The sequence below is a fragment of the Hemiscyllium ocellatum genome, chromosome 11 (genome assembly GCF_020745735.1).
Source record: "Hemiscyllium ocellatum isolate sHemOce1 chromosome 11, sHemOce1.pat.X.cur, whole genome shotgun sequence".
Classification (NCBI taxonomy): domain Eukaryota; kingdom Metazoa; phylum Chordata; class Chondrichthyes; order Orectolobiformes; family Hemiscylliidae; genus Hemiscyllium; species Hemiscyllium ocellatum.
In genome coordinates this window covers 70,131,191-70,140,766 of record NC_083411.1, presented here as the reverse complement: position 1 = coordinate 70,140,766, position 9,576 = coordinate 70,131,191, and the positions used below count along the sequence as shown (strand labels likewise).

At 40.1% G+C, this 9,576-nt stretch overlaps 1 non-coding gene across 1 annotated transcript; it reads right to left on the bottom strand.

Annotated features, from left to right (window-relative positions):
- Window positions 1-5,873: 5,873 nt before the first annotated feature.
- Window positions 5,874-5,946, bottom strand: trnak-uuu (transfer RNA lysine (anticodon UUU)). The gene has a single exon. It is a non-coding gene; the product is annotated as a tRNA-Lys (tRNA).
- Between the last annotated feature and the right edge of the window lie 3,630 nt (window positions 5,947-9,576).

The window sequence follows — 9,576 nt, the reverse complement described above, 5'->3', positions numbered from 1 at the left end:
GTCTTCTCAAATTGGTTCTTTACTCTGAGCTTTTTCACAGCAAATGGTGACCAAGACAGCAGAGGAAACGCTTTAAGTGTGAACTCAAAACCTCCCTGAAAAGATGCATGCTCCCCCATGATTCAAGGAAATCTCTTAGCCAAGCTCACACAAACTTGAGAGGAAGAGTCCATGAAAGCACAAAACTGTTCAAACGCCTCAGAGAGACCCAACTGGAGGTGATGTACAAATGGTGAACAGACTAGACAGAAACTCACCCTCCAACCCATCTCATTAAACTTGACCTGGTCCATCTTTGGAAGCTGGGTGCAGATCCAGCATTGGGCTGTTTAGCAACCTTTGGATCCACAGTTCTAGAATGGAAGAAAGCTGTCTCAATCCTGAGGGACTTAAAACAATATCCCAAAACCTAACCCCAACCCTATATTGGTTATTGACTTCATGTAGATTCATATAAACCCATGGCTCTTATATTGTCCCTCTGTAATTCTGTTACCAATGCCTCCCTTCCCCTGCTCCACGAGCAAAAAGTCAGACAATAGACCTTAAACTGTCACAGGTTCCAGAGAGGGGCATCTACATTTTCATGTGCAACAAGAAGTCTTGATAACTACCAAAAATCACAATGGCAACCTTGGGTTTCCTTTGAAATTACCAATGATTCATCTGAAATTCTTCCATGTCCCATTGTAGTGAAAGAATTCTCTGGATGGGATGAGATTTGTAATAATCTGAAAAATAATGAGCTGAATAGTTAACGGTGCAGAAAGAGCTACCCAAGAGTGGGCCTTCAGGATCAAACAAGTGCCGAGCTTTGTGTCCTCCGAGATGAATGCTCTCTTTGTCAGTGACCTTGATGATGTACTTTGCAATGAGAGAACAAAACACTGCAAGTAAAGAGGGAGATAGAGTAACAAAAGCGCACCCACAGAAAAAGGGACCAATGGCAGAAAATAAGAAACTAAAGTTTCAGCCTTTGCTCAGTTAGGAACACTTTTCTGTCTTGCTTAGAAAGTTGCGGTTTCAAGATTTACCCCGTACACTTGAGCATATACTCTGGGCTAATGCTCAGTGAGGATGTGCTGCACTGTTTGGATGTGCTGCTTTCAGATGGATCAGCAAACAAGGCCATTTTTGCCCTGCCAGCTGGATATAAATGATTCCACAATAATATGCAAAAACAGACAACATTAATCTCTCAACCAATGCCTAAAACAGTTTATCTCTCTGGTATTTTCATGCACTTTCTGGGAACTGGCTGTGGGTAAATTAGTTTCTTTGGCTGTCTATAGGAACATCCTGATGTCATGAAAGGTACTACATAAATGCAAGACCTTCCTTAAAAACTGGCCAATATTATTGCAGTAGTTGTTGATGAGAAGATCAAGAGAAAACGGGAGGGCACGTGGAGAATACAGGGACAGTCACAGGACTAAACATGCTTCCTCTTACTAATATTGCTCATTACCCATTGCTCCCTGATCCAGTTCCTCCTGCTTTGCGTTCCTACTGTTGTCAAGTGCAGTTTGTTTTTTTGTCTTGCATCCAAAAGCAACATTTTATCAGGCACAAGAATCACAAAGTTGTTTCATAGTTATGATGAAAAGAACATATTATATACATGCACCAACTAAACTCATCATGTTAATTCATTTTTTAGCCTTATTAAATGCAGCAATTATAATGACATTCAACATTCCCTTAAAATTAGACAATACTAAAGTCATAAAATTTTATAAAAGAACATGATATATCTAGAATGTATGCATCTGTAATTTCATCTTCCCCCTCAATACAATCAAAAATAGCAGGCATTCCTATTAAAGGAGACTTGATAGAGCATGACATTTTAGACTTATTCAGAAATTAGGAGAACATGAAATCAAAGTTATACTGATAATGTGGGCATATAATTAGCTCAGGAAGACATGGCAGAGAATAACTTGAAATGGATTTTTTTTTTCTGTCTGGGCAGATGAATGCAGTTAGGGCCCTATGACATCAGTGTCATAGCTTTTCTTCTATATTCTTTAACTGAACTCGGGTGTAGGGAGTACACACTCAGCTTTGCAAGTCAACACATTGAATGAAAATCCATGGAATCAGTGATCAGAGGAGATTTGGACACCAGTAGTGGACCCAAGGACTAGCATTGAGGTCAAGTGCCAGTGGGATCTACTACAGCAGGAGAAAGATGCTGAGAAATGGCTGTGAGGGAGGGCCTCAGCACATATGAATTCACAAATTAAAAAAAATGAATTGAGTAACAATGAGGACAATGGGTGAACAAGGCAAATGAAAATGACAAAGAAGAGATGAACAAAACCTCTTCAAGGCTGCGTTCCTGGAAAAGAAAATTGACAGTAAATTAAACAATGTAAATAGAATATTACAACTACAAAAATGATGTGCAAAATGTTGGGTGAGAAAAGCATTGATTGAAATAAATGTTGAAAAACGCACTAGCCTGACAGATCCTATGAAAAGGAAGACAACCTCATTTTTTGGACAGTGTTGTTATTCACTATTATAACTGCTACTGAATGCAAAAGCTTCATAGTCAATTAAACATATTTGAGAGAAAAACAAAATAATTGAAAGCAGTTTGGTCTGAATGTTTACCATGTTTGTCAGTTTCTCCATTGGGACAAACATTTTGGATATGAGCCTGGAAATTGCAGGTTCCACAACCCAGACATGCCACTTCCCATTTTCACTTTCAGGAGGGATTGGGGAAGGCAACATTTTGCATATACATGGTTCATGAGATAGATGACCATTTGAAACATAACCTGCCTCCATTCAGTTTGGAATTTATTAGCCCATGTGTCTGGAAGCTGAAGAGTGCAGAACAGACTTGGTAGATCCGAACTTTACACATTTCTTTGGATAGCTAGAATACACCCTTGGAAAGGTCTTATATGCCTCTAGGTGTGGCTACCTGTGACAACTTCTGGGAGGCCATCTGCCAGCTGGAATGGTTAAAAATAGGCATAAGTGTTATAAAATATGTATCAACTAATTAACTGTTCAGCTCAGTGGAATTGTCAATAGATCTATAAAAATCAATTGCCAATATTGTTAAAGGCAATGGCCAAGAGCACATGTCAAAAAGTGTCAATAAAACCTGTTAAAAGAAGCTGCCAAGTTGTCAATGCATTTAAAAATCCTGTCCTTTAAATCCATGTAAACAAATATCTGTGGTATTTAGTTAAAAAAAATCAGTGTTTGTTATCTTTCTATGTCCAATTCCACAAACCCATGAATTGCCAAATTTGGATCACTGCTTCACGAATGCTTTTACAACCAACCATTGTACACAATTGTGTATCTGCCATTTCACAATTAGATTGACGGCTCCAACTCTTTACAGACTCTTTGAGGTGAGGCTATGAATTCCAATGCTTGTGGTTTCAAAGGACTGTCACTTAAATAAAATATTTGTTGGTGCAGTGCCAAACTTTCTGCACTTGGAGTCAGCAAGTCAGCTTTCTTTTAAATGAATTAGTGTTTTATTTTAATATGCTCATCTACAAGCAACATTTAGAACTATCTTTTAACTAATTTATGCACATATCCATGCTGGAGATTGGGTAAGTTGGCATGGTAGGTGTAAGGGCTAAAAGTAGTAGGTCTATCAAAGGTTAGCATGATTTGACACAAAACACAAATACTATAAAGGACTTGGGTTGGATACATAGAATAGTTTGACAAGGATATTCCAAGGGTTTTGGAAGCCGTGCATATGGTATGTTTCTTATGAGGGATCCTGGGGGTGTTTCCAATGGCAGATGTTGGTATATAGATTAGAATAGATCTTGGGGGAGACAACAGAGTCACAAAAACAGGATGTTATATAGGATTGAGCTAATAAGTGACAAATAATATTTGTATTATGTAAGTGCTAGGTGACAACCATCTCCAACAAGAGACAATCCAACTATCATCCTTGATATTCGATGGCACTGCAACCACTGAATCCCAGAAAAGCAACATCCAGGCAGTTAGCATTGATTAGAAATTGAATTGGACCCACTGTACAAATATTATATCTACAAGAGAAGGTCAAAGACTAAGATTTCTGCAACAAGTAACTCATCTGTTGTTATCTCAAGATCTGTCCATCAATAAAAGGTGCATGTCAGGAATATGATGAAATTCCTCAAGTTATGTGAATGTATGTAGCTCCAACAATGTTCAAGAAGCTTGATTTTATCTCGGACAAAACATTCCACTTGATTGGTAACCATTGCATCATCTTCACTGTTTACTCACTTCATCACCAATGCACAGTGGCAGCAGTTTTACCCTGTACAAGATACACTGCAATATCTAGGCCCAACCATGTTCAACTGCTTCATCGATGACCTTCCCTCCATCATAAGGTCAGAAGTGGGGATATTTGCTGATGATTGCACAATGTGCAGCACCATGCACGACTTCTCAGATTCTAAAGTAGTCCATGTTCAAATACAACAAAACCTGGACAATATCCAGACTTGGGCTAACAAATGGCAAGTAGCATGTACACCTACACAAATGCCAGGATGACCATCTCCAATAAGAGACAACTTTAACATTGTCTCTTGACACTCAGTGATGTTACCATCACTGAACCCTCATAATCAACAGTCTGGATTTTATTTTTGATCAGAATTCACTAAATAAATGCAGTGGCTACAAAAGCTATTCTGAGTCCAGGAATCCTGCAGGAAGTAATTCACCTCCTGACTTTCCAAAGCCTCTCCACCATCTGCAAGGCACAAATCTGGGTTGTGATGAAATACTCCCCACTTGCCAACCAGCTCCAACAACTCTCAAGAAGCTTGTCACATCCAGGACAAAGCAGCCCACTTCATTGGCACCACATCCACAAGCATCCATTCTTTCCACCACTGACAATCAGTAGCAGCAGTGTGTGCTATCTACTTGCACTGCAGAAATGCACCAAGGATGGTTAGACAGCACTCCCCAAACCCACAACCACTTCTATTGCAAAGAGTACTGGCAGTAGATACATGGGAACATCACCGCCTGCAAGTGCCCCTCCAAGCCATTCAACATCCTGACTTGGAAATATATCGCTGTTCCATCACTATCAAAGGTCTTAATGATGCCTCCCTAAAGGCATTGTGGGTCTACCCACAGCATTTGGACTGCAGCAATTCTAGAAGGTAGTTGATCACTATCTTCTCAGGGGCAATTAGGAATGGGCAATAAATGCTAACCCAGCCAGTGACATCCACATCCCATGAGAGAATAATAAAAGAAAGTTCCTCAGTTTGTCCTACGTCTATTTTCAGCTTCTTCAGCAATGACATTTCCTCCATCATCTGATCAGACATGAGGATGTTTGTCATTGAATGCACAATGATCAGCACCATTTATAATTCCTCAGACCCAGAAGCAATCCATGTGCAATAGCAGTACAATCTTGACATTATTTCTGCATGGCTTAATAAATGGCAAGTAGCATCTGCAGCAAAACAGAATCCAATCATCACCTCTAGACATTCATTGGGCATTACCAATGCTGAAACTTCCACTTTTAGATTAGATTAGATTACTTACAGTGTGGAAACAGGCCCTTCGGCCCAACAAGTCCACACCGACCCGCCGAAGCACAACCCACCCATACCCCTACATTTACCCCTTACCTAACACTACAGGCAATTTAGCATGGCCAATTCACCTGACCAGCACATCTTTGGACTGTGGGAGGAAACCGGAGCACCTGGAGGAAACCCACGCAGACACGGGGAGAATGTGCAAACTCCACACAGTCAGTCGCCTGAGTCGGGAATTGAACCCGGGTCTCAGGCGCTGTGAGGCAGCAGTACTAACCACTGTGCCACCCACAAAATGCAGCACATCGCCCAACGTGGGGCTCGAACCCACGACCCTGAGATTAAAAGTCTCATGCTCTACCGACTGAGCTAGCCGGGCACTCCTAGCCAGATGTTAACCTGACTGTTTGTTACCTAGCCAGAATGTTACCATTAACCAATAACTGAACTGTAACAATGGTAATAAATACTGTGGTTGCAAGAACAGTTTAGAGGTTGGGAATTCCAAGTGATGAACAGTAACAGTGTTAGGAAGGGAGCTCCAGGATTTTGATCCTATGGCAGGAAAGGAATGGCAAAATCGTTCTAAATTAGGATGATGTATGGCATGAAGTGAAACTTGCAGATGATGGTGTTCCCATGTTTTTCCAGATGGTAGAAGTCATGGAAAATGCTTTCAAAGGAGTCTTAGTGAGCTGTCGCAATCTTTCTAGGAGCTGGTATAGACTGCTGCCAAGGTCAGTGATGGTGAAGGGAATGGATGTTAAAAGTAATAATTGTAGTACCAATCAAGCAGGCTGCTTTGTCCTGTATTGTGTCCAGATTCTTGAGTATTATGGGAGCTGCACTCATGCAGGAAAGTGGGGAATATTTCATCACACCCCTGACTTGTACATTGTAGATGCTGGACAGGCTCTGGAGAGTCAGGTTAATTGCTAAACAAGGTTCAATACTGGCTTAGCATAACTTTCACACTTTTCAATTTTATCCCCTTGAAATAAGGCCAAAGCTTTGGTTGGCTTTTTAATGGTCTTTCTAACTTGTCAGTCAGTTTTTAATGATTAGCATATGTCTACTTCAAGATTCATTTGTCCCTCTATCCTCTAAGACTTTCAACCTTCAGTACACAGCACCAGGTTATAGTCCAACAGGTTTATTTGGCATGACTAGCTTTCAGAGCGCAACTCTTTCATCAGGTAGCTGTGGTACAGGATCATAAGACACAGAACTTATAGCAAAAGATTACAGTGTCATGCGTCTTTTAGAATGGGTTGCAAGTTTTGGTTCATTAATATGTAAATCCAAGAACTTCTCTTAAGTCACATCCTTGAGATAACTTAAGGTTATATAAAGAAAAGTTACATTTCAGCTCAGACGATACATTAAAGGTGTGAGGTTAGGGTACATACTCACACAAGACTCACAACAACTCACCAGGATAAAGGACCCGATACCCAGCATGAGCAAAACCAACGTAGTATACAAAATCCTATGCAAGGACTGCACAAAACGCTACAGAGGACAAACAGGAAGACAGCTAGCGATCTGTATCCATGAACACCAACTAGCCACGAAACGACACGACCAGCTATCCTTAGTAGCCACACACGCAGATGACAAGCAACATGAGTTTGACTGGGACAACACTACCATTATAGGACAAGCCAAGCAGAGAACAGCCAGGGAATTCCTAGAGGCATGGCACTCATCCACTGATTCAATCAACAAGTACATTGACCTGGACCCAATATACAGGCCACTGCAGCGGACAGCTAGAACTGACAACTGGAAGTGGCAGATTCAAACCACTATAAATGCTGGAGAAAAGTTCACAGAAGCGCTTCACAGGAGGCTTCGAAGCACTGAGGATGTCACCTACACAGGGGCCGAAACGTCTGCAACACAAATTCCCAGCTCGGTGAACAGAGCCACAACAACGAGCACCCAAGCTACAAATCTTTGCACAAACTTTGATTACTCACAAACTCACGCAGACCCTCTCTCACTCACACACTCTCTCTCTCTCACACACACACTTAAGCTCCCCACACTCATACCCACACACACACCCTCCCACAGGCTTACACTCCATCAACACTCACACACACACTCTATCAAGCATGCACACATGCAAACATACACTTTCTCATGCACACTCACACTCACATATTCACACACTCTCTCATGTATGCATGCAACCATTCATATAAGTTTATGGGGTGAATTTGTATTTGCAGACACATTCTATTTTGCTCAGAAACTGCACAATCTGCAGGCAGTCAATCCATGTAACATTTTATAAATTCCTACTTTGGAAATCGAACCAGTCTGATTCAAGATTGAGATACAGCCAGACTGCAACCTTACACCTTTAATGCATTGTCTGAGCTGACATATCGCTTTTTTAAAAAAAACCTCATGTTATCTCAAGAATGTGACTTAAAAGAAGTTCTGGAATTTACATATTAATGAACCAAAACCTGCAACCCATTCTTAAAGATGAAAGACTTAACAGCAATCTAGGTTTGTTCAATATATCATTTCAGTTGCATGGCATTGTAATCTTGATCCTGTTCCACAGCTATCTGATAAAGGAGCAGTGCTCCTAAAGCGAGTGCTTACAAATAAACCTTTTGGACTATAACCTGGTGTTGTGTGATTTTTAACTTGTCCACTCCCATCCAATACCAGCACCTCCATACCATAACCTCCAAGTAATAAGTAACCTCGCTATTCTCTCTTCCAAAATGTATGACATTATATTTATCTGCTTTGAATATAATTTGCCAATTTCTTTTCATTCATGGGACATTGATGTTGCTGGCTGGCCAGCATTTATTGCCTGTCCGTAGTTGCCCTTGAGAAGGTGGTGATGAGCTGTCAACTTGAACTGCTGCAGTACATGTGCAATAGGTTTACTCACAATGCCCTCAGGGATGCTGAGGGTCTAAGATGGGAATTTTCAGGTTATGATGTTCCTCATTCTGTAATCTTATTAATGGCCTCCTGTTTTTCTTTAGCAGTTTTCCTCTAAATCCATTTCATCTGCAAAGTTAGAAGTTGTTTTGATTCCTAAAAGACCAATGTGTCTTTGTGAACAGCAAGTATCTCAGCACTGGTCCTCAAAAAATCACCATCTTTAACTTCCTACCATTCGGAACAACTCATCTTTACTTTCACTCTGTCTTGAAGCCACCCAGCAATCTATTCATTGGTCACATTCCTGTTTATGTGATCTAATTTCAACTTAAGTGGCTAAGAGTCAAATTTCATTTGGCAGTTCTCCTTTAAAACAACTTGGGAGTTTTTACCATGTTAAAGGCACAATTTATATGCATGTTGTTGATGTAAAGATAATTATGATCGGAGATATCTCTCACTTTCTTATATGTTGCTAATTGAGATTGTTAATTATTAGTGCACATCTAGATAAATCCATGTATACTTCTTTGTTCCACTTTATTTAACTAAACTTTGAAAGTCCAATACTTTCTGGAGCACAGTGTGAAAGCAAATACCATTTAACAATACACATTAAACAAACAAAAAAATTGAGTTTCAAGGAAGGAAGTTCTGTGAAATCAAATTAAGGAAGTACATTTGTGGCTTCCTGATGCTTAATTTGGTAAGTTCCCCTCCAATGGACCTGAGTACAAAATAATGTTAGACTCTGATGTCTTAGATTACTACTTACAAGTGAGTGTGAAGTTCTATCTTGAGCTTTTATTTCCGAAATAACTACTTATTTTTATGAATTGACCTTTAACATGAGAATGTGTTAAAATATGATCATCCATGTGTGCACATCACATGTTAAAACAGAATTCCATATTGTGTCAAATCAGGAAGTATTAGGGCAGCTGGACAAATAATTTCATAAAAGAAATAGATTTTAAGGAGGGTCTTACAAGAAGAAAATGAGGTGATCAAGATTCTGGGATATGGGGATATCTAGAAGTGTTGTGGAGAGTAGAGATATAGAGAGGAGCCAGGCCGTAGAGAGATTTGA